The sequence below is a fragment of the Delphinus delphis genome, chromosome 5 (assembly GCF_949987515.2).
Source record: "Delphinus delphis chromosome 5, mDelDel1.2, whole genome shotgun sequence".
NCBI classification, from domain to species: domain Eukaryota; kingdom Metazoa; phylum Chordata; class Mammalia; order Artiodactyla; family Delphinidae; genus Delphinus; species Delphinus delphis.
The window spans coordinates 80,062,557-80,090,041 of record NC_082687.1 but is presented as its reverse complement, the minus strand read 5'-3'; the positions used below and the strand labels follow the sequence as shown (position 1 = coordinate 80,090,041).

Genomic DNA, 27,485 nt, shown 5'->3' with positions numbered 1-27,485 from the left:
GACCTTGCTTCTTATCCTGATGCATCACCGTCTGAAGAAGACTTCCTATAATACCAATCTAAATTTGTCCCCAAAACTAATTCTATCTTATTACCATATTTTATTTGTTCTAGCATTTAAAATCACTATCTTGATTATTTATCTATTTACTATTTTATAGTTAATTTTCAATCCCAGTGTCTATCTGTGAGAGGAAAAACATTGTCTTGTCATGCTCTTTTCATCCTGACATGTACTAGGCACACTATAAACAGTCCTTAAATGAAGGAATGAATGCTCTTCCTCTTCTTGCTTCTTCACCAGAAGTGTGAACTATGTACTCCAAAAAAGACCACCAGAAAGACCTGTTGATGACGCATAACTTAGACTTATTGCAGCAAGGGAGAGCATTAGCTTGACAAAGGTCTTATTAATGTCTCAAAATGGAAAATTGGGGTATAGTATAGTCAGGATTTTAAGTGCTTCAGTTGAGTGATTTTGAGGTGAGTCTTACAGGGCTGGAAAGTAGCTGGATTTCTATTACGACATTATAGTTTTTGAATTGATGTGCACAGCAAGATGAAGGACATGAAAAGAATCGTGATAAGTAAGATGTTTAGTTGTTTTGGTGTCTGACTTTTTAGGAAATGGTATTTCTTGCAGTAAGCATGTGAGTTATTTTTGCTTATTCTCAGTATTGCTTAGCAAAGAACAGGAAATTATGCTTCATTCAAGAATTGTTTAACACAGACCAGAAAGTATTACTACACCAATAATTATTTAACACAGGGACACAGAATTATTTGGTTTCAGTTATTAAAGCTTTATTTTGCCTTTGACCCATGGATTCCTGTCTTATTTTTGCACTGTCTTTACTTTTGTATATTAGCTTGACTCAATTTTGATTTGTTTTCATTTGTGTTTTTGCATCACGTTATTCTAGAGCTCCTCTTGCAGTTTTTTCTATTTGCTTTACGGAATAAACTTACATGGTTCCCACATGTTCAATGCACATCCAGATTCAGGCCTAGGCTTCCTTGAAATTTTTAATTTGCCCTTATTATTCAGCTATACCACCCATGGTCACATCTTCAAACGTAATCTGTTTGCAGTTTGACTTCTAAATATTAAAGTTTTATTATGAACTTTCTCCTAAATTTCAATCCACTCTTGCATATAAACTAGTCCACACTTATAAGGTATTGTTCCGTCTTTACAGCTTTGTCTGTATATCTAAATATCAATCAGTGGGAATCCTTTTGTAGTATTTTTTTAAAAAGTTCCATCAGAGATTCTATTATTCGGGTGGACTTGATGCTTTGGAAATAAATTTAACTTTGTTCAATCACTGACTCCTCACCCTCATCCTATTATAATTTTTAGTTGGTATTAGTAAAAATAATTGCCATCTCTCCCATAATAACCTTTCTGTTTCATTCCATGGCCAAGAATATAGTTTAGTCTCATCAACTGAAGTGTGATTTTTAAAAAGAAACTTTCCTACGGTCTCTTAAAAACTTTCTCTTCAACCCCATATTCACATAATAGCCAGATTAAATTTCCTAAAAATCTGCTTGACCTATTATTTAAAAATCTTCAGTGACATGGAATTTCCAATCATTTAACATCTTTATAACACCACACTAGCTTAATATTTATTGTTGCTTATAATGAGACCTTGGTCAATCTTAGATTTTAGGTAAAAAAATTTCTATATCATTGAACTAGCCATGCTGGACCACTTGCTCTGCTTTGAATATGCTGTGCATTTTTCTCCATTCCTGATCACATATTCTCCCTTAGAATACTCTTTCTCTCGGTCCTATTCATCTTTTATTTCTCACTTCAAATTCCTCTTCCATGAAACATTCCCAAAGTAGTCTAATCCACAGGGTTAGTTAAATCTTAGAAGTAAATGGACTCAATGACAATGTTCCTCTGTAATGTATAATATATGTTGTCTTGACATTGACTGTCAATTCCCTGTTTTTATTTGTTTGCTTTGTATCCTCATATTCAATACACAAAATCTCACGATTAGAGAGTTCTTCATATACCCTTTTAGACACTCTGAAGACTCTGCACCTTATAGTTTAAAATTAATATCTTCGTTGTTGAGTGTCATCATTTCAGAGATTTGACATTCAGAAAGGCATGGGCATGGTACACAGAAAGCTCTCTAAGGAGCTAGGGCCATGAGATAGAAATGCAGAGTGATTTGGTTCACTGGGAGTTAACAGAGAGGTAAATGAATAAGCAAGCTAAAGCATCAGAGAATTTTTCTGAAATGAAAAATACCTTCAGGCCTTTCAGGCAGCACTGAAAATATCCTTATTTAATAGGCTATAGTATTGTTCAGCCTTTTCTTACATAATGTATTGTCTTTGTTTCTATCCTATTATACATGTGAAATATATTGAAGTCAATTTGTTTCTAGTCTCTTCATGAAAAAAAAATATATATATATACTTTATCATCTTCTAGGACTCTTCAAAGTTTTAAAAGAGAAAGAAACTGCATTTTCAAATATTTTGCACATAAGACTATTTCCAAAGTAAAGCCCAGAATATTTTTCTTTAGCTACCCAGTTTCCTTTAGGAAAAATATATAAACATGTTTATTGCTTTATTGCTTCAATTGTTGCTCTTTGAATAAATGCAGCGTAAAAGTAGAAAATAGCACATAGTAAGTCTTCAAGAAGCCCTTATTCATGGAACATAAAGGTATAGGGTAGTCAAATTCAGTTTTTTCTCTTCTGTATTTTTACATATTACTGCTTAGTTAACTAAATAGAAAATTTTTATCCCCAAGTATGTAATTGATTCCCTCTCTAGAAAATGAAACAGGGAATTTCTAGAAGATTCTAACTTCATTTCTTTTTTTTTTGTGGTACGCGGGCCTCTCACTGTTGTGGCCTCTCCCATTGAGGAGCACAGGCTCCGGATGCACAGGCTGAACGGCCATGGCTCACGGGCCCAGCCGCTCCGCGGCATGTGGGATCCTCCCAGGGGACACGAACCCGTGTCCCCTGCATCGGCAGGTGGACTCTCAACCACTGCGCCACCAGGGAAGCCCCCATGGTATAATACTTTTATAAAATATTATAAGTATGTGTCATTATAAACATTAAATAAAAAAATATAAGCTCCGATTTTTATTTTTAGCTTCAACAGAGATAATATAACACTTTCACATTTCTAGAAAATGCAAAATACTTACATTCGAGTTCTCTTTTTAGACTGAGCCTGGTTCACAAATCATAGTTTGATTAGCATAGTTATAGTATACATTGTTTGCCAGGATTCTAGATGTTTCTTTAGGTTAGTTATAGAAATAATTGATAATAATATAAAATTAATAACTTTAAATGTTTTCAGTAAACTCTGTTCACTTGGGATATATCATATTCATTATTTTCCATATTAAGAGGAAAACAACCCACGGTCTAGTTGGTTCCTTACCCTTTCTCCAGCCTACTTTTCTTTAGTTTGGCTTTTCCTATACATAAATGTATTTGTGTAAAGTAACATTTTGTTGTTGTTGCTCCTGATACAACTTATAGATTGACCTTTTTGTGTATTGCAGTTTATTAATCTTCTTTCGGTCTAATTCATTATTGAAAGATCAATGGGGTTTGGGCATAAAGGATTAAGGATCTGACAGGAGAGGTTGGAGGATCAAGGATCAGCTAAGGTGAAGGATAAAACAGTGACTATAATAATGTCTTGAGCATCTTCTTCAAGTACTTCTGATGTTCACTTAATGATTCATCACATATTGGCTCTGTTAAAACACAGTGATACTGAACTCACTTAATGTCAGAATCCTCGCTGTCTTGACAGTTTGATTTGGACGGAAGAATTATCTACTTCTAGCAGCCAGTCCTTAGCCTTGGCCAGTTCCTTTGTTGTGAACCAGAGGAGTTAGAAGGTCTGCCTCAGTGCTTCCTAAATTCTTGATTGCAGCATGTGACTTGGGCTGACTTTTGGGGGAAGATTTGAAATTATCTGTCTGTCTATCGTCTATCTATCTATTATACATTATCCCTCAGGTCTCACACTAAATCATAGTAGCTCAGGAATCTGAGGTAGAGCCAAGTTTACATCACTACAAACCCCCAATGCCATTCTGATGTGCAGCCAGTTTGGGAAACGAATTCACATGGCATAAACCTTTGGGTAAAGTAGGATTATGTGACACAGGGTACCTTCTTTTTCAATCTAGCTCTCATACTCTCTAAGAGAGTTTTGGGGGTAGGAAATTTTGAGGAGGCCCATATCTATCAAAAGTAGTGGCATTTCAGCCATTACAAGATTAAATACCTCGGTCAGTATGTAGATGATTTTCAAGGTTTGGGCAACCACATGTATGCGTGTGGTCCGTGGAGTTCTCCCAAAGAACATAGGGGTTCTAGAAATAGCTGCTATTATTTAAAAATAAAAATCATTGCAGGGATGTGTGCCAATTATTGAATCATCTGCTTATAACTTTCAGCTCTTCTAGTTCCACATTTGTCTATCTCTAATCTACTAGCTCTAAACTACTTTTAATTAATTAAATAATTTTGCTTTTAATCTTTACCTTCTTAGCCATGTCTGCCTCTGATTTATTGAGCTATTGATGCCTTTCTTAATCAAAACTGACTTCTGGAACCTGTCACTGTGCTGACCCTGGTCTAGTCTCCACCACACACTGCCTCGCCTGCTGACTCTCAGAGTTGCTATCGTCTACTGTAGTTTTCTTAAAGGTATAACTATTGATATAGCAATAATGGATTCTGGGGGAAAAATTAACACTTTGTTACTACCTGGACTCACCAAGAAGACCTTAAGATTCCTCTCAGCTTGACTAAACTTTTAGAGAACCTGCTTCCTGCATCTAGACCTCTGACCTCCCTTTTCTTACAGAACTTATTTTAGAAAACTTGTAACTGCAAAGTTCTTCTCTGCCCTTTTGATATTTAAAACTTTTAAAAAACCTTTGGGCATAAAGGAGGCAGGAATGTACAGTGGAGAAAGGACAGCCTCTTCAATAAGTGGTGCTGGGAAAACTGGACAGGTACATGTAAAAGTATGAGATTAGATCACTCCCTAACACCATACACAAAAATAAGCTCAAAATTGATTAAAGACCTAAATGTAAGTCCAGAAACTATCAAACTCTTAGAGGAAAACATAGGCAGAACACTCTATGACATAAATCACAGCAAGATCCTTTTAGACCCACCTCCTAGAGAAATGGAAATAAAAACAAAAATAAACAAATGGGACCTAATGAAACTTAAAAGCTTTTGTACAGCAAAGGAAACCATAAATAAGACCAAAAGACAACCCTCAGAATGGGAGAAAATATTTGCAAATGAAGCAACTGACAAAGGTTTAATCTCCAAAATTCATAAGCAGCTCATGCAGCTCAATAACAAAAAAACAAGCAACCCAATCCAAAAATGGGCAGAAGACCTAAATAGACATTTCTCCAAAGATGACATACAGACTGCCAACAAACACATGAAAGAATGCTCAACATCATTAATCATTAGAGAAATGCAAATCAAAACTACAATGAGATATCATCTCACACCAGTCAGAATGGCCATCATCAAAAAATCTAGAAACAATAAATGCTGGAGAGGGTGTGGAGAAAAGGGAACACTCTTGCACTGCTGGTGGGAATGTGAATTGGTTCAGCCACTATGGAGAACTGTATGGAGGTTCCTTAAAAAACTACAAATAGAACTACCATATGAGCCAGCAATCCCACTACTGGGCATATACCCTGAGAAAACCATAATTCAAAAAGAGTCATGTACCAAAATGTTCATTGCAGCTCTATTTACAATAGCCCGGAGATGGAAACAACCTAAGTGTCCATCATCGGATGAATGGATAAAGAAGACGTGGCACATATATACAATGGAATATTACTCAGCTATAAAAAGAAACGAAATTGAGCTATTTGTAATGGGGTGGATGGACCTAGAGTCTGTCATACAGAGTGAAGTAAGTCAGAAAGAGAAAGACAAATACCGTATGCTAACACATATATATGGAATTTAAGGGAAAAAAATGTCATGAAGAACCTAGGGGTAAGACAGGCATAAAGACACAGACCTACTAGATAATGGACTTGAGGATATGGGGAGGGGGAAGGGTAAGCTGTGACAAAGCGAAAGAGTGGCATGGACATACATACACTACCAAAGGTAAAATAGATAGCTAGTGGGAAGCAGCCACATAGCACAGGGAGATGAGCTCGGTGCTTTGTGACATCCTAGAGGGGTAGGATAGGGAGGGTGGGAGGGTGGGAGGGAGGGAGACATAAGAGGGAAGAGATATGGGAACATATGTATAGGTATAACTGATACACTTCATTATAAAGCAGAAACTAACACACCATTGTAAAGCAATTATACTCCAATAAAGATGTAAAAAAAAAAAAAAAAAAAAAAAGCCTTTGGGCAGTTTTACTACCCAGGACTGTCTTTCTCAAGGACCTGAGCCTTCCTTTTGAAATGTAATCAAGGAAGATGGCACCCTATCTCCCTGAGTCTGAGGGAGGGTAAAAGCCTAACTGCAGTGGCTGCCTTGGTCCAAGCTGTAAAAGGACCTCCAGTCATGAAGATAAAAGAAAGTTTACTTTTCCGTTGTATAAGGCCAATTAGCAGACTCAAATGGCTTATGATCTCCTGGCCCCTCCAATACAATAGCCTTGAATAAAGTCTTCCTTGCCTGTTTTAGCTTTGTCCTGCACACTTTTTGCTTATTTATTTTTCATATGTTAATCTAAACTTTGAGACTAATAAGATATTCTACTACTAATTTAAAAATTATTAAATGACTATGAAAATCTTTTCTTTACAATCATTGTTTATTTTACACTGCCATTACATTATTTTGTATCTGATAACATCAGGCCACCTTGCATCACTGAAATATAAACATATTCCTCATAATTTATATCAAACTGTAGAATATTATTTTAATTGTAGACTATTCTTATTTATACACATGATGAAATAGAATAAAATTTGTATGCCAATTAAGTAATAATCCAGATATTTTTCTAAACACCTATTCTGCCTTTGAAATGCTCAAATGTCTAGCTAAATAGTGCATGTCTTGAGTTTTCCCCTTTCATATTTGCTGTATTATGTTGCATTAGTTTTTACCACATGATTCATCTGAAATGATGGTCATCATCATTCCCTTATATGATGTAATTTTATAAATATATCTGGTTATTTCAATTTTTAATAATTCTGGCTCTATTTTTAAAGACATCTCTCTGAGTATCCTTTTATTATTTTAACTTGCTTTTATAATATTTTCTAAAATGAGACTTGAAGGAAACAGTCAAATATTTTAGACAGTTCTTGTTGATATTTCTTTTCTTTGTAAAAGTTTATATTTTTTATTGGGTTTATTTTTCAAAAGAGTGTTCACTGTAAAATAAAATAGAATTATAGTTTCTGGACTTTTCAATAACCACTTGGTGAATGATAAAAGCCTTTTGTAATATTCAGATTATAACTGCTTATCAGTCATCTTGACATATTCTTACTGTTTTGCCACCAGAATGCATTTAAGGACTATTTCTTACTTTGAATTCCAAATAGTAATATTTAAATGTTATATTTAAAGCATTAAGGATATATTATTTAATGTAATTTCCTGGGCTTTTTTGGTTTTTTCTTCATATTCAAAGACTAGCTGTAGTTTGATCCATGGCTATTAACTCTTGTGGATGCACCTTCACCAAGCTCATGACAAATTAAAGCCTTGGTTTAGAAAGTAGACAGGTAAGATTGGAGATGAGGATTTTTAACTGTATTTTGTCATGTAAGACAATTCAGTTGAATTTGATTTTTTAGGTTAAAGAAATAGAAGCCCTGAGAGGTTAAGTAAGTTGCCCAAAGTTACATTGTCAGTAGGTGCATTAACAAGGACCTGACTCAGGGCCTCAGGAAGTGAGTGTGTATTTTCCGTCTCTGTTCCCTCAAGCATTATGTGGCACATCTTTGTGATTCAAGGTCCCATTTTCTCTATCCTTTTGATCATCTTCCACTGCTAAAATTCATTGATCTTAGGAAAATCACCCTGTGTGGTAGACAATGCTTAACTAAATGTGAAATACAACAGTTCAGTGGTCTGTAATCAAAATCAGATATTCGGTTTTAAATGTTAGTATTTTGATGTGCTCAGAGGTAACTGTATGCCTGGAATTTGAAGTAATGGATTTCATGTATTTTGAAAACTGTTCTTCTCTAGTCCCAGTTTCCCCTTAATTTTACATTGCTTGATGTGCTTTCTGCAGCCTTCTCGCCCCATCCCAACACAGAGCGGAGGGTAAGCATCCACTGGAGTTACTCGTATTCCCTTTCTTTAAATTAGCTGATTATGGGCTGAGATAGATGTCATTCTCTATGAGATGTGGAACTTCTTTCTCTAAAATGACCAGTCTCTACAGACCAATTAAGCAAAAGAATGCTGAGCCTGCTTCCGACAGGTAAAGCTCTCAAAACACACAGCAACTGCCAGCCTATGTACCTCTAAGCAATTTCTGTGAGAGGATTTTCTGAAAGGTTGAGCTAATGGGTTTGAGTACATCTGTGCACAAGGTTTTGCAGAGCCAGCAAAACTAAGAAAATGTCAGTTTTTGCCAGTTTCCTAGAAGAGCAGTCCTCTGCTTGCATAAACAAGGTTTGTAGAAGTGCAAAGGATTCCTAAAGACCACTTTTCACTTGGGGTAAGCAGCAGGTTTGAACTCAGACCATCCTGTGGCCTTCAGTTGCTTAAACATAAAAGGGCAAGTCAAGTTTTATTGAGTAGATTTGGCTAAGCTTATACTTTCATCCTTTTCCCTAAGCTTTTATCTTCTTTGCAAGGGAAATTTCTCAGCAGCCTTTTCTGCATAATGATATCTGAAATGCTGTCAGCCCTAATCGATCTCGGACTTTTTTGAAGGAGTATCGTATATTACTTAGGAATCAAACTGCATATATTTTCTTTATTTAACATTAAATTTATTTCAGTATAGAAAATGGAATGAACCTAGGCTTCAGAATCCAATAGGCTTGGATCAGAACCCTGAGTTCAATTACCTAATAGTTGAGTGTTCCTGGATAAGTTAGTGAACCCTTTCCTACTAGCCTTATTATTCTCAATCCCCAGCTCACAGATGTGGTAGCCACATCTGCTTGCATACCTGCAATGTATTTAAAGAGTGCCTGACACAATATGTACACAATGAGTATGTCTGCCTTATCCATACTCTGTATACTTCTAAGAATAAAATCAGTCTGATTTTTTTAAAAAAATTATGTTTTTAGTAGAAGACCCTGCTGAGTTTTCCAACCATGCTCCTATGTTTAACTAACATTATGATTTTCCCACTCAGGAAAGAACAGTGTTTTGGACCAATCTGATGAACGAACAATTTTTCTATGGTCCACGAGCTCAGAGTTATTTTTACATTTTTAAAGGTAAGATACAAAAATAATAGTTTGTGACACAGGAAGATGATATGAAATTGAAATTCTGGTGTCCATAAATAAAATTTAATTGGAACTCAAATATGCTCTTATGTTTAGATATTGTGTATGGCTGTCTTAGTGCCACAAAGGCCTGGTGAGTAATTGCAACAGAAACCAGATAGCTTGCAAAGCCTAAAATATATATTACCTGGTCCTCTATAGATAAAGTTTACAGACCTATGATCTGGAATATTGGGTATGATCATGTCAGTATACTAAGAATGACTTCATTAAGTAGATCATTGCTCAAAAAATATCAACCCAGATAGTAAAATTTAATATGGAACCAAACAAAATATTCATATTGACTTTATCGTTGCTTAGTGTTTGTTTGTTTTCTGGGATGTGAATCACAGAGATGGGGGAATGAAGTCCAGCCACATACTTTATTCCAAAGAACTCAATCTGGAGTCAGGAATTTCTAAAGCCCAAATTTTTTTAGTAAACTTTTCTTGCCATTTGTGTAACCCATTGTCCTGCCTAGGAGTCAAGTTTCCTATTTGTAATCAAATCACCACTAGGCCCAGTCATATCTAAATTTCTAAAATTTAAATTAAGTTCTAACTACTCTTCGTCCCTTATCACTCTTAGTATTTTATTTAATAAAATAAAAATTATGTTAATATTTATATAATATTTTTTGAATAGCCTACTCTTGAACTCTTTAAGTTGGCCTTAATGACTTTTAAATTCAGTTGGCCAGAGTTTGCTTTAGGAAATAATAGAAAACACAGTGCATTAATTTTTTGACACTGTGACTTCCTGGACTATAAAATAATTGAAAAGCACATTCTTTTGTTCTTTGCACTTCAGTTTTCTTTATTATTCTAAATATTTCTAAAGATACTGTACTTTGAGAGCTCTATAAATTTAGTGCCTTTATTTAAATAATAAAATTAGAGAAATGTTGGGGAAAAAAGTAGAGGAAAGGTACACATCATCTTGTATTTTCTTGTGTCCTTGTAACCATTTCATGTTCTTTTCAATTTTTTGATCCCAAAATAAATGTGTTCATGCACCTACACATTCAAATGAAAAGATGGATGAAGGACAAAAGGATTTAGCTCCAAAGAAACAGGACAGTAAAATAAGCTGTTAAAAATTAGGGCAGCATGATAGGCAGGAAACAATTAGGGCACAGCAATTCAGAGATAGGGAGAAGTAGAGGGCAAGGAATAACATAATATGACAAGTGAAGAATGAGCTGGGTCTTTACATTATAAAGGAGGAAGATGGAGCACCTAGATAGGGAAGGAAAATCAAATGAACATCTGCTGACTCCAAATAAGGTGTCAATACTCCAAAGGTGAGATATGAAACTAAACAGGAAAAGCAGTAAAGGGCTCCAGATTGTTTATTAGAAATTAGAGATTCCATGAAAATGAAAGAGATTTATCTGTTACTGTAACCAAGTTTTTAATTGCTTTTGTAAGTTTTTAATAGATTTTAAAAATCCTAATATATTGTCCATGGTGGATTTGATTTTAAAATACCACAATTGAAATGATTCTATTTTATTTAAGTATTATTCAAAAATTCAGATGGTGTCTTATATGACTGAATACTTTAAAACTTTATATAACCCACTGATATTCTGCATCATAATTAAAAATTAAAATATTTATAATGTAATAATAAATTTTTTCATATAAGAAAGTAAAATATAAGGTCCATTTTTGTATTCTTCCAATTTCACTGCTGATTTGTTTCCTAAAACTCATATTTCAAAAATGTCTTGACATAATTAAACAAACAAGCAACAATCACTTTTCTTCCCAAAATAACAAGAACAAGAATAGGAATAAGAATTAGAACAACAACAATAAAAAGAAGGGCCAGATGCACTAGATAACGTAGGATGTTTTTTAACTGAAATTTTTATCTAAATGATATGAGCACTACACGAGGAACAGTAGTTTGAAGGAATATACATACTCTCAGTGTGAGACAAACATCATTTACCAAAATCTCACTGACTTCATAGCTCTTGAGAAGAAAACCAATAGAAACCAGTAAATGTCATCCCATGCCTAACCTGTATCAGTACTCTGTGCCCCGAATGCTGTTACTTACTTAAAAATAATTTCTGCCTGAATCTTTGTGAGCTCCCAGATGATAACAGTAAGGTAGTGATTTTGCCACTAATTCAGCAAGGATGAAATTTATTTGCTAATATCTAGAGGCATTTTGACAGAGTTTAAATGTGAAAAACTGACTCCAAATATTTAGACTCAATTACCCATGTGTGGAGAGGCACTTTTTAAAAAGAACTAATGACAATCACAAGGATATTACACAGCTAAGATCAAAGAATAATTTACTGTGATGTGAAAAAAAAATAACAAGATTTTGCAGTATCTCTTGTGGAAATGGAAATTCACTTCTTTTTTGTTATTCAAGGATAAGCCCAGAGGGAAATTCATCAGTTTTATATCCTCAGGTGAATCTATGAAATATATTCTGTAAGTAGTAAAAGTAGGTTTGTCTTCAAAGTTTCTTAACTACCATTTGTATTTATTGTTTAATGAAAGCCCTCCTCCCAACCCTTGCCATGATTCATCCTTTTTAATTCTGTTACGACTTCTCTTTTTGTACTAATTTCTTTGATACAATTTATTCTTAAAATACAATCTTAATTGCTTGCCAGAGGACCAAAAGTCTCAAGACAGTACCAACATTCCATAACAGTTTATAACCATTGGAGAACTATGGTGTTTGCTCTGTACTTAAAATTCCCCATGGACTTAGATGTTCAACTTATTGGAAGCTAATATAGGCAATTTTGCCATGAATCAATAAACTCATACACATATTTACAAAGAAAACAAGGAGATTATGTTGCAAGAAAATTAATTCTATTATTCTCTAGAACTTGAAATAACTGTGCTTTAAATCAAATATTTTGCTTTTTATTTACGATCATTCATATTTAGATTACAGGTACCAATGTATAATTTCCTTCAAAAAATAACATAACCTGTCAAAATGATAAATAAGCACTTACATTTTTTCTTAGCTAAATCTTATGCAATCCCTCCCAAGCGTATTTATGTCTTTGCATCCCAGGAGCCCAGCTGTATTCTAAATCAAGTAACAAAGACACCTACACAAACCACCTGTGTGCTACTAAATATCCAGTCTCAACTCTACCCTCTTTTCCTTGCCAAGAAGCTATAGTCCATCTCTTGCTTTGATCAAGATTTTATATTTCTTCTCATTATCATGACCACACATTCCTTTTTGGTCCTAAAATAGGTATCAAAGAACAGATTAAGTAAAATTATGATATACTGATTTCCAATTCAGAATCACCACTTTAGGGAACAAAGACGTTCCATGCAGCTCCCAGGAATAAGGACACAGTGACATGGACCTTCAAGAAACACTATCATTGTCTTTGGTGTCTGATCCTTTAATGATTCCTGGGTTGGGATTTCAGGTCTGATGTCATTCCTTCATTCCTTCATTCAATTGCTTGTTTAAGAAAACTATTTTTAGTGTCCATTATGTGCTAAACACTGCCATGGTAGGGGGCATAATAATAATAATGGCCAACTTTATTGGATGCTTACTATAGTACTGAGTTAAAAGCTTGACACTTATTTGTCATGATATATCTTGCTAAATTGTCTGAGGTATGTGCTAATGTTATGCCCACTCTAGAGGAGAGCACAGTGAGGGTTAAATAAATTAAACAGCTTACTTCAGCAGGGTTACACAGCTAATCAGGAGCAGAGTACAATTTGAATCCAGGCACTAGAACTCCAGAGACTACACTGTTTATAACTTAAAAAAAAAAAGGATTTCTGGTGTAAGAATTCTCATAATCTAGTGGTAGAGGTGAAGAATTAATCAGATAATGGCACCATAGTTAGACTAGCATAGAGCTATGCATATGTTGTTTTGGTAAAATATAGAAGGTGCAATAGTACATTTAGAGGGAAAATATTTTTTGGATCAGCCACCTAAATTCATTACCATGTTGCTTCCGGTGCCTTTAAATAAGTTGTTATGCAAGATAATACATGGAAAAGGTTCAGTGTATCCTATAATTTATATATGTGAAATTATGTTTATTTGTTTTTTTGTCTTTTCCATATCTATCTATATTCATGACTGGCATTTTCCACTAATTAATTAATTAATTAATCTATTCATTTATTTTATCATTGTCAGCAAACATTCATTTTTTGTTTGCTTGTTTAAAGAACTTTTGTAGATGCAGGAGATTTAATTTTGAACAATTCAGACAAGATCCCTATTCACACAGTGTTTTTTTTCTGGAATATTTTTGCGGAGATGAATCTTCTCTGATTCTTAGGACATTTTGACGGTAACATGAAACTTCTGGCATTAGAGCATTTTAGACTCTCTGAAGGGTATGTCTAATGCAATGTTGCTATATTCTTCTTTGAGGAAAATTGTTTAAATACTGCAAATCTTAAATTGGTAATTTATTATTCTACTCAAAGATACTTCCTTCCAGATATATTTTTAATGATTATGTATTTAAAAATCTATACTGCTCATGCCATATATATAAAATATCTATTGCATTCCAAATACAGGAAGTTATTTGGTCGAAATAAGATTGATAAGTAACTGATGCTTGAATTTATTTCAGATGCTGTAAAGTGATATGCATAGCAACAGAAATAGGCATGGTTTTATCCTGAATGAGCATATAACACAAAATCATATTATCAGCACTGGCAGATAAAAAAGAAAGGGCTAATACCAAGAGACATGTGAAACGCAAACATGAATGGAATACTGCATAGTAGGTACACACATAATATCTGCATATGTGATTGACTGAACATGAAAGTTATACATTGAAAAGGTGAGGGACAAAGAAAAACGTGCTGCTGAAATGATATTCAGCCCCAGACACTATCTCGTGTGTCATCTTTTGATAGTAAAATTCTGAACATAACCAGGTGAATTAACTTAATGAATACGAGGCCCAATAGTGACTAACACGTTTAATACTCCCATGCCTTTTAGATTCAATCACTCTTAAAAACATATTTGAGTGCCTGCTACAACATACAGCATATTAATATCTGTTCTATATTATGAAGCGTAGAACCTGCTGAATTTTCATCTTTCTAATAATTAGCTACAATACTTCATGATAAATCTTACCTTTATATTATCTCTCCTGCATATCTGTTGATAATTGACACATTTATATTTACTCAAAGTGACAATAAAGCATGTTTAATGGATAAAATGAATGCCGAGAGAAGGAGGATTTAGATTTCAGGTTTCTCTTCTGAGTTAATATACCAAGGATCTTAGTCTGCTTGAGACTCCAAACTTTAGAGCAAGTTTTCTCAACCCTGATAGTACATAGAGAAACTTTAAAAAGATATCTATATACAAGCCCTACCCTTGGCGATTCTGATTCAATTGGCCTGGAAGTAGGGTTCATCATTTTCTTAATGTAAATTTTAACATCTGTGTTATTTCAAAGCTTCCCAAATGTTCTGAATGGCAACCATGTTTAGGAATCACCAATCCAAGTAAGATGTATTGGTTAAGATACTGATGGGAAATAGATGCCACATTTAAAGAACTCATAGCAAAGATCTTTTACAGGGAAGTGGGCAGAGTTCAAACAACCAGAAGGGATGGGATCAGCAACATCAGGAAGTTGTTAGTTCTCCAAGTTTGTAGGGGCAAGAGGAGGGAGTGATTTTAATAGAACCCAGCAAGCACTATGGCCAGCAGAGAAGGGGCTTCAGGAGAGGAACCTTGGCCATGATTAAATAAAACAGCCATACCAAAAAGTAAGATCATGTGGAGAGGGAAGACTTGGGTGTATATATGACAAGGGAGTGGGATAAACAGCCATTCCCTCACTACTGCTGTTTTGCAATCTCTGGCCAGCACCTCCCTTCAGTAGCATCTGAGCATTCAAGGACAAGAGAGCTTAAGATTCAGGCCATAGTAGTCAGGTGGATACAGAGAAAGCTCTGAGTACACTAGATGGAAAATAACCAGCACACTGAAGGACTTTCCAATTCAGTATATACATAATTTTTTTAGTTCAATCTTTCTTTTTTTACTCATGATTCCACATCTTTATTATATCACTTTATTCTTAAGTCCTGGATTTAAATTTGCACAAAATATGCTCTTTGGCTTTATGCAATGTTTTTTAAGTATATAAAATTGAAATTTGAAACATTTATTTTAAAAAATACTGCACTGATTAGTTTAACTCAAAACTGAAAAAATTACTATTATAAATTCTGGGATAATCTCATTAGTAATAGCAATGAAGTTGTAGACACTCCATACCTTAGTCCTGAAAGATATGGTGAGGTTAAAAAATACTTTAAAGTATTTTTATATTAAAAGCTTACTGTAGTCACTTAAAAATAACTTGGTAATAAGTATATTACCAAAAGGTTATAAAACCATTTATTGCACATTATTTAATTGACCCCCCAAAGAGTTTTGTCAGTTAGCTTTTAAAATCATTTGAATTCCAATTAAAAATGAGAAATCTAAAGCTAAGAATTATTACAGACACTTGAGTTGTTTTTAGACTGTTTTGTTGGCTTTAGTTTATAATATAATATTTGTGAATGATTTTGCATCCCTTTCAGATGGGTTGGACTATATTTTTCTGCAGAGCATCATATAATTGATGAGGAATTCAACCCCTCAAAAATTCCTAACAAATGATAGTTTCAATAAAATAATTTGTACTGATTGCCTGTGGGCAAGACGCATTGTTAAGTATATAAAGTGATGATATACAAAAACAAAGAACTGATGTTCCCCAGGTCAACTCTTTGAGGTAGAATAGGTTAAAATACATACCAGATAAGAGGCTAATAAATAGTTATTTCTGTGGCTCTAGCTCTGCTCTCAAAATTCAAACCTTCCAGATCTATAAAAAATCCCTTTGTATTGCTAAAAACTTAGGAGACCTGGGAATTTCTTGCAAATGGCCATTTTCTCCATATTCCCTCTGGTTTCCTGGCTTTGAGATTCTGGTTAGGCGCCATGATAGTTTTTCATCTATTTTATCATATCATCTAGTGTGATCCCCTGCTAAAAAAAAACAAAACCAAGGGCTTCCCTGGTGGCGCAGTGGTTGAGAGTCCGCCTGCCGATGCAGGGGACAGGGGTTCGTGCCCCAGTCCGGGAAGATCCCACATGCCGCAGAGCAGCTGGGCCCGTGAGCCATGGCTGCTGGGCCTGCGCATCCGGAGTCTGTGCTCCGCAACGGGAGAGGCCACAACAGTGAGAGGCCCGCGTACCAAAAAAAAAAAAAAAAAAAAAAAATCAAAACACCAACATTGTGGGACAATCATCCTTTTCTTTTTCCTAAGTCCCTTTTAATTACTTTCCATCTTGGTGATTATTTCAGTCACAGTGACCTCTTTGAAATATGCCTGGTATACTCAAGCCTCGGGCCTTTGCACTGTGTTTTTTCTTGATTCAAAAGACCTTCACTCATAGAAACAAATGGCTCACTCTGTCATCTTCACAGATTATATCACATCGTCAGCAAGGTCTACTCTGAGTAATTACAAACCTGTCTTCTTGACCAGCAGGCTCCACCCATTCACCTTATCTATTTGTTTGTCTCATTGAAAGTACTGACTTCTAACAATGATATATTTTATTTCTTTTAGTATTTTTATTTTGTATCTCTCTCTATTACAATAGTCCCATGAGGGCAGGAATCATTGTCTCCCAGTGTTTGTTCACTGTTGTAGCCCCAGAACCTAGCCCACTGTAAGCACTATAAATGTTTGTTGAATGAAACAGACATATCCACCATGACAGCACAATATTCTCACACTCAGTATAATTTACTTGATTTAGAAATAAATGAAAGCAATTTCTGTAACTGATTTATAAATGAATGTTAAAATAATAGCTATCACAACTTGTGGGATACAGCTGAAGCATTATGTATAGGGAGTTTTAACGCTAAATGATCAATTTTCAGAGAAGGCAGCATCAAGATAATTAGCGAAACATATGAGCTACAAAGTTCAAATACTTAAGGCAAAATATGCTGACAGAAAGCCAAAAGAAAAAATAATAAAAATTAAGTGAAAATTCATTTATTTCATAAAAGAAATGATATAGGCAATTTTGTCTAAGTGATTAAGGGAAAAAAGAGAGAAGACAAACATACAATTTTTATAAAAAGGGATATGACAATCAATGCTACCAAAATTAAATAGAAAAGTGCATATTGTGAATAATTATAGGCAATATATTAAAAAATGTAAATAAACTAGATGGAAAATTACGATAAATTTACAACTTAACAAACTGACATACCGAGAATTGTAGAATCTGAACAAGCTTATAGTAATTAAAAAAATAGAATTAGTAGTTAAAAACTTTTTACCAAGAAAATATCAGGCTCCTAGAAGGATTTACAGGCATATTTCATCAAACATTTAAGGAAATGTTAACTCCACTTGTACACAAACTCTTACAAAGGAAAGTACCACACCTTCCTAAGATAGCCTCAATGAGACTAGTACACATGGTATCAAAACCATTAAAGGACATTATGGGAAAGAAATATTTAAAATTAAATTTACTGATAATCACAGATGTCAAAATCCTTAACAAGTTATTTAACCAAATCTCACAGTTTATACACAGAAGAGAATACATCTCAGCCATATAGATTTTCTCCAAGTATGTAGTAGAATTTCAGCACTAGAAAATCTGTTATTGAAATCACTACATTATCTTTAATTTTATTATATATGGGATTAAAATGTTTTGATAAAATTCAACAACCTATCTTAATAGCAACTATGAATAAAGACTAATCAAATAAAGTACATCTAAAAAATCTCTACCTAATTACATAATAATGGGAATGTCAAAAGCACTTTCTTAAGATTTTGAAAAAGATAATGACATTAATTTATTTATGTTTTTATATTTTTTTAGGGCTATTTATGTTTTTTCTAGGGCTATGGTTAGTACATTGTAATGGAATAAAAAATGTTAATAATTGAAAAAATATGTAAATAAACATTCATTATTTGCATTTGATAAAATTGTCTACATAGAGTGTCCATAGACAGATGAATCGATAAAGATGTGGCACATATATACAATGGAATATTAGCCATAAAAAGAAATGAAACTGAGTTATTTGTAGTGAGGTGAATGGACCTAGAGTCTGTCATACAGAGTGAAGTAAGTCAGAAAGAGAAAAACAAATACCATATGCTAACACATATATATGGACTCTAAAAAACAAAAAAGGTTCTGAAGAACCTAGGAGCAGGACAAGAATAAAGATGCAGATGTAGAAAACGGACTTGAGGACACGGGGAGGGGGAAGGGTAAGCTGGGATGAAGTGAGAGAGTGGCATGGACATATATACACTACCAAACGTAAAATACATAGCTAGTGAGAAGCAGCCACATAGCACAGGGAGATCAGCTCAGTGCTTTGTGTCCACCTAGAGGGGTGGGATAGGGAGGGTGGGAGGGAGACGCAAGAGGGAGGGGATATGGGGATATATGTATCTGTATAGCTGATTCACTTTGTTATAAAGCAGAAACTAACACACCATTGTAAAGCAATTATACTCCAATAAAGATGTTAAAAAGAAAAGAAAATTAAATGTTTAAAAACTTAAAAAAACTGGAACTAATTTAAAAAATTAAAAATAAATTTTAAAAATCTGGAACTAATAAATTTGTTTAGCAATACTGCTGAATACAAAATTTATAATTAAAATTGAGTTGATTTGCAATTCTATATGCCAGCAATAAGTAGTAAAGTTTAAAGAATACCATTTGAGAGCTTCCCTGGTGGCTCAGTGGTTGAGGGTCTGCTTGCCGATGCAGTGGACACGGGTTCTTGCCCCGGTCCGGGAGGATCCCACATGCCGCGGAGCAGCTAGGCCCGTAAGCCATGGCCGCTGAGCCTGTGCGTCCGGAGCCTGTGCTCCACAGCGGGAGAGGCCACAACAGTGAGAGGCCCACGTACCGCAAAAAAAAAAAAAAAAAAAAAAAATTGAAAAACATATTTAGATAGATACATACCTACATACATTGTGTGTGTGTGTGTGTGTGTGTGTGTGTGTGTGTGTGTGTGTGTGTGTGTGTGTGTGGAGGGGTATATTTTAGGATATATATCTAAATCTAAGAAAAAAATGTCATTAAATATGTATAAAAAATTGTAATTCAATACATGCAAGACTATTATGGAGAATACGGTGATTGAAATATAAGCAAATGCAGAAATATACCATGTCTGGATTAGAAGTCTCAGTATTACTAAATGTCTGTTTTGTGAAAACAATCTTTAAATTCATTCTAATTTTGGAACATTCATCGCATTTCGTTTGTCTATTTGTCTATCCTGAGAAAAATCCATTCTTCTATATAAAATTTAGATTTAGTTTTTCTGTTTCTTTAATAATTCCTTTCTGGAGTAAGGAAGAATTGCTTCAATAAGACACACAGAACAAATGATGAAAGGAATAATTGATTTATTAAAATAAGATCTTAAGTTGATCAAAAGTCAAGCCACATACTGGGAGAAGGGGAAATATATTTGTACCTGATTAGTATACCAAATATACTATACCAAATATATAGTATACCAAATATATGTGGAAATTATTTTAAAAAATAAAATATACAATAAGAAAAAAATGACAATAATTAATATAACATTTCTCAGGAGAGAAAAAAGTGGTCCATTAATATTTAAAAATTCACTCAAGCTTATTAATAATCAGAAAATGCAAACTAAATTTACAATGAGAAATCCATTTCACACCTGTAGTCAAGTAAACAGTATAATTTCCAACAATTTCTGAACCTGTATAGGTTGTAGAGTAATCCATATTTTGGCACTAACTAGTAACTTTGAATCTTATAATCTAATAATTACATTCTTTGGTTGTTTCTTCACTGTATAACAGGGGATAGTAAACTTGTTCAGGAAAATGTGAAACAAATCCAAATGTTTATGGACAGTAAAATGGATAAACATACTGTATGCACATGTATAATAAAATATAGTGGGTAAAATAAATAAATGGTATTTATATGCATTAATATTAATGAATCTCTTTTTTTAATGAATCTCTTAAATGTGAAAAAGAGTTACAGAATACATATATGTATAATATTATGTAATACATAATATATATAGTAGTTTCCATTTACAAAAAGAGTAAAATTAAACAGTTTATATAGAATGGATTCATAAGTGATAACATCCAAACACTGAAAGGGAAAAATTAATAGCATTCAGTACATTTGTCTTCTTTGGAAGGAGAAAGGCACATGTAATCAAGGAGGGTCACGCAGAAGGAAAGAAGTACTGGCATTGTTCAGTGCAGAGGTGTTTATTTACTATTTTTCTTTAAACATATTCTCTTTTAATATATATTTCACCATAATTATAAAAGAGATATGCTTTCCAAAGAGTGGAAGCAAAGCTCTTTCAAAATGCATGGACTTTCCCTTCATTGAAGTTTCTGGGAATCCAGCGGTCTGGGGCTTACTGTGACATCCTTCCAAAATGAAAGTAATGAAAGTTTTCTAAACTTTGAATCCAGTGTACTGGGCAAAATGTAAAAACATGTTGGGCCTTCGGGATTTTAAAAGAAATAGTTTGGCACATTTAGAAATCACTTCCCCACCCTATTTATTGTAGAAAACTGTAAGGCTGCCTGGTTTAAGCGATCTCAGAGTTGAGAAAGAGTCTCCTCTGTCCTGTCTGCATAAAAAACAGCTCTATTGCTTGACATTTGAATCAACAAGTGGAAAATTCAGATTCTCTCTGGAGGAAGTAGCAAGGTTTAATTGGAGAATTACACAGAAGACCACTGTAGTTTTGGAGCACAAACATGCCCTTTTTCTCAAATAACTATTTTCTCTTTGAGGATCACAGTCTCCCTCTTTGATTGATCTCCATAGGGCCTTAAAGTCTAAGCTGCTCTTCAAAAACTGCATTTCTTTGGACGTTTCAAACAATAAAGGTATTTGTGGCTAGCAATATATCATTACCAAGTAGAACTGGCATACTAGTTACATAGAGGGAAAGGCTCCCAGAACTCCTGAATACACGAATACTTGCCTGAGCTGACAACTGATCGTTCCAGTATCTTACTTCTGCTGTATTGCCACCTTCCTTTCAGCTGACATGCACAGCTTTAAAATTTCAAACTTAGTTGGCTCTGCAAGATATACTGTCACCCACCAAAACTACTGCAGTAGACAGCTCCCTCAGATGTAGTCTGAAGGAGAGAGAGAAAAGGATATCTTTCCAATTGCTAAAACTTTAAGTATTGTATGCCTGTTCTCTTTGCCTGGAAGGAGAGACAAGAGGTGTGGATATATGTCAGTATGTGAAGAGTGACTAATCATTTGGCTGGATGATCAGGGATTTCCATATTTAAAAAATGGAAGCTAGGTGACAAGGAGTTCTACAGATCATACTTTGTAATAGAGTATTCTAAAAAGGTCTACTACTGTGAGAATATTTTTTAGTATTTTTGTTTCCAGTTGCACGCTCATTTAAAGATTGCAGGGAAGAAGTTGGAAAATAAAATAGAAGTCATTCAGCCTCTTTCTACAACAATATTCTTGGAAAAAAACAAAAGCAGCCATGAAATCACAGAGGGGTTTATTCTGGGGCATCTCACCAAGGCTGAATTGGCTAAGTGATGCATAAACCTTTAGAATTCACTTAAATGCTTTCAGGAAAGCAAGCAATGGAAAGAAGGCTGGAAGGAATGAAGGGAGGGAGGAAGAGAGAGAGAGAAAGAAGGAAGAAAAGAAGAAAGTAAGGAAAGAGGAAGGAAGGAAGGGAGGAAGGGAGGGAGGGAAAGAAGGAGGGAAGGGGGAAGGGAGGAAACATAAACAAACACGTGCAAAAATAAAACAACAAAACCCCAAAGCAAACTGCTGTTAGATACAAGATTGAAAGTAGATCTCTGGCAACAAACTAGGTTTCAGGACATGCCACTTTCACTCAAGTTACTAGAGCCTGGAGAAATTTTTAAAACTCAAAGCATAAAAAAAATCTGGGAGAGAAAGATAACCTGGCTTACACATGTGGATTCTCAGGAAACTGCTCCACCCATTAAATCCTAAAATACCTGAGTACTTAGTTAATTGTCAGGTGCTTCAGTTCTCACAGAGTTACTAAGAACAACTTTTGAATTCCTTGGGCTAAGAGACAGAGGATGTCAGTTGAGTTGGCACACAAAATTAAACATCTTAACTACTATATTGTCAACTTAGCTTCTGATTATTTTCCAGAGTTCACTGACCCACTTTACTTCCAGATGGCTAGCGACATGTGATGTGCAGAAGGGAGAAGGCTAGGTTGAGGAAAGATTAATGCTGGGTTGGCTTAAATTGCTTAAATTCACAGATTTGATTTTTTTGATTTGTTTATACGTAATAACGTGTTAGCAAAATTGCTCAAATAACATAATTATTTATCTCATTTGAGTATGGTATGAAAATAATATATAAACAGTAGGTAGTATTATAGGCATTTATTTCATAGCATTGCATTTTAGTTATAAACGTTTACTTTATTTGTATTGCAATTATGATATTTATTTTGGGAGAAAACACTTTACTGTGGCGGGTGGATTAAAACAATGGCCACAATACTTCCTCGCATCCCTGTACGCACACCCCTTGGCAAAGTGAGTTTACAGTTCCTTCTATCAAGATCTGGATTCTATTTTCTCACCCCTTGAATGTAGCCTAGTCAGATGGCTTGCTTTGTTGAATAGGACTTTGGCAAACATGATGCTGGCATAAGATTCAAATGTTCTTGAGCATTCGGGCTTGCCCTCTCTTGCTGTGGTAAACATAAGACCATCACTCTGTGAACAAATTACTAGCCATTTAAAATACACAGTTCAGTGACATTTAATACATTCACAATGTTGTATGTGAACCTCTATGTAGGTTGTGTAGGAAATATTTCCATCACCTCCAAAGAAAAACCCATACCTTTTAAGTTCCTCATCGACCACTCCCGCCCGCCCCCTGCCCCAGCCCCTGGCAACACTAATCTGCTTTCTTTTTTAAATTTTTTTTAAAATTTTTTATTTTACTTATTTATTTATTTTGCGGTACGTGGGCCTCTCACTGCTGTGGCCTTTCCCGCTGCGGAGCACAGGCTCCGGACGCGCAGGCTCAGCGGCCATGGCTCACGGGCCCAGGCGCTCCACGGCATGTGGCATCTTCCCGGACCAGGGCACGAACCCGCGTCCCCTGCATCGGCAGGTGGACTCTCAACCACTGCGCCACCAGGGAAGCCCACTAATCTGCTTTCTGTCTCTATCTATGGCTTTACCTATTTTGGATATTTATATAAATGCAATAACACAATATGTGACCTTTTATGTGTGGCTTTTTTTGAGATTAGCAAAATATTTCTGAGGTTCATGTACATTGTTGCATGTATCAGCACTTCATTCTTTTTATGCTGAATAATATTCCATTGGATGTATATACCACATGATCTTTATCCACTCATCTGTAGATGAAGATCTGGATTGTTTTCACCTTTTGGCTAAAGCAAATAGTGCCTCCATGAACATTCATGTACAAGTATTTGTTTGACTACCTGTCTTTAATTCTTTTGGTATATAAGCTAAGAGTGGAATTGCAGGGTTAGATGGTAATACTGCATTTAATTTTTTTGAGAAACTGCTAAAAACTGTTTCAACAGTGCCAGCAGTAATGTTTCATTTCTATTATTATTATTATTATAGCTACTCTTGTGGATGTGAAGTGGTATCTCCCTGTCATTTTGATTTGCATTTCACTAATGACAAATAATACTGAGAATCTTTTCATGTTCTTGTTGGCTCTTTGTATATCTTTAAAAAAAAATGTCTATACAAGTCCTCTGCCTATTTTTTCCAGTTTTATAGAGAAATAATTGACATATATTACTGTGTAAGTTTAAGTCATATAGCATGATAGTTTGATTTACATATACTGTGAAAGGATTACCACAATAGGTTCAGCTAACATCCATCTTCTCATATAGATACAACAAAAAGAAAAGAAAGAAAAAAGAAAAAATCTTTCCCCTGGTGATGAGAAGTCTTAGAAATTACTCTCTTAACAGCTTTCCTATGCATCGTACGTCAGTGTTAGCTATAGTTGTCACATTATTCATTACATACCTAGTCCTTATGTATCTTATAACTGGAATTTTCACTTTTTGACCAACTTCATCTTTTTTTTCTCAGAAAAAAAAAACACCCATATTTATTTAGTTAAACATTTCCCCTGACCTAAAGAGAAAGATGTCAAAAACAAACAAACAAACACCTAGGACATATACATAAGCATGTAGCCCCACCTCCACCCTGGAACCCAGATAACCTACAAGCAAAAATAAGGGCGAAGTTCCATTCCAGAGATAAAATTGTCTTTGCTTCTGGAAGATATTTCCATATCCCCTTCCTCTCTCTTCTTCCCATAGCCACTTGGGCCTTCAGAATAGCAGTTTTTCCCTGGCCAGCCCCAGAGCCTTGGTTTGTATTTTTCATGTTCTTTAACATGGGTGCATTTTTCAGCATGTCAGGCAAAATCGGAAGGCAGATTTTGCTGCCATGGATGTACACCTGCTCCAGCTGTGCCACTAGGCTGTCTTTGGACTGTGATGTTGGACAGCTACCTGTCCATGCTGTGCTTCACCTCAATGAGCTTACCTTTATACACCTTGCTGGTGTTTGTCTCACCTGTCCTGACGTGGCCCTCGGCCCCATGTAGGGCTTTAAATGGCACAACGATAGACATCTTGGTGGGAAGAGAGTTGACCTACAGTTTTTTGATTGGCTTATTTGTCTTCTTTCGTTGAGATCTAAGAACTCTTTATATATTTTGGACACTAAGCCCTGTTAAAATATTTGATTTGCAAGTATTTTCTGCCAACCTGTATATTGTCTCTTCCCTCTCTTGGGACAGCTAGAATTCTCATACATTGCTGTTTGGAAGGCAAAGCTGTATAGCCATTTTGAAAGTAGATTGGCAGAGTCTTTACCTGTTAAACAATTATTTATTATATAACTCTGCATTTTCACTCTTAGGACATTTTCCAAGAGAAAAGAAAACTTATTTCAACACAAAGACTTTTATGTGAATGCTCATAGAAGCACTATTTATAATTGTTAAGAACTAGATTTAATGCAATATTCATCAAATAGTGACTGGATAAACAAAACAAGTTGTGCTCTATGCATATTAAATATCAAGGACACATAAATATAATTATCTATATACTATTGACTCACTGTGTTTGACCCACTTAATTTCAAGAAGTATTTATGTGGACTGAGACTACTCTTGCAATGTAAGTAGGACTTAATTTCAAAATCATATTTTTAAAATTTATATTTCATAAATCATTTTTATTAAATAATAAATGTTCTACTATTCATTATTTGATATTTTATATTTTATACTTTTCTGGGAAGTTTAATGACATAGTAAGATAATTACAGAGAAATGAAGCAAATACAGTACAATTTATTTTATCTTAAGCTTATTCCCTGAAAAAACAAAGTGGTTTGATGCATTTTAAGCATGTCAAAAGCAGACAGACTAGTATCAAAAAATGCCTAAAATCTTAAAAAGAAAATTTTTTGCCATACTGTCATTTATGTAGTTGTAAATTTATTACTTTAACTTTTTGATTTCTGATAATATGTTTCAAAGAAAACATTTTAATGACAAATTATTAGCTACAAAATCAGCATTTTCAAACTGTCATTGACAGGAAAATGACAAAGACAATCATAATACTTTTATAAGGGGAAAATCCATTTGTGAGTCAATCAGAAAATTAAATAAGAAAATATTTATGGTAATGGCTCATTCACCTGCAGTAGTTATATTAGGTTACAGTTCCCTTTATGAAAAATATTTTCCGGGACAAAAATCACTTAAACATATTTTAAATGAAACTAATTTAATAATAATAGCAAATACTTCTATATTTTTTACTAAATTTCACACACTATTGTATTTGCTTTATATATATTAACTCAATCCATACAACCCTATGTCAAGAGTACTATTATTGTTCCTATTTTAGAAGTAAGAAAATTGAGGTGTAAAAACACAATTTGCAGATACTTATCCAAAGAATACATGATGCAGCTTAGACTCAAATTTAGGGGTCTAATTCAAAGACCTTTTTTTTTAAAAGAAAGAATTATGCTGTGCTGCCTCTCTTAAGATTAAAATGTTAACTTTAATGCAACAAACTTTAACTTTAATGCAACAAACAATATAGCTATGCTTCCAGAATTATGTCTGTGAGGAAATTCCACTTGCAGAAGAAATGCTTCTTGGGTCATCACTTGTTTTACAAATGAAGAGGAGGTTGCCAAGGTCATGCCCTCTCTTAAAATATGAGCTTGAACTACTGCAGTGGGAGCCAAGTTTAGTTCAGAAGAGCTCCCCTGAAGTGAGCTGCCAAGAGTAGTACTAGCCTAGGGGTAAAGCCTGGGGCCAGAAGCAAGGTGAAGAATTCTATCTGAGCACATCAACCTGAAGTTAGGGACCACAAGTCAAAGTGACTCAAGAAAAATGAAAAACCTGAAAGATTCTATAACTATTAAAAAATTCCATTACTCTAGGAGATGGCTCATAAAGGATATTGCTGCGATTTATGTCAAAGAGTGTTCTACCTATGTTTTCCTCTGAGAGTTTTATAGTGTCTGGTCTTACCTTTAGGTCTTTAACCCATTTGGAGTTTATTTTTGTGTATGGTGTTAGAGAATGTTTTAATTTCATTCTTTTATTTGTAGCTGTCCAGTTTTCCCAGCACCATTTATTTAAGAGACTGTCTTTCCTCCATTGTATAGTCTTGTTTCCTTTGTCATAGATTGACCATAGGTGCGTGGGCTTATTCCTGGGCTTTCTATCCTGTTCCATTGATCTATATTTCTGTTTT

The 27,485-nt window shown here is 34.6% G+C and overlaps 1 pseudogene; it reads right to left on the bottom strand.

The window, feature by feature from the left end:
• The window catches only part of LOC132426296 (small nuclear ribonucleoprotein Sm D3 pseudogene), a 33,696-nt pseudogene extending 8,372 nt beyond the window's left edge, over positions 1 to 25,324 (bottom strand).
• Between the last annotated feature and the right edge of the window lie 2,161 nt (positions 25,325 to 27,485).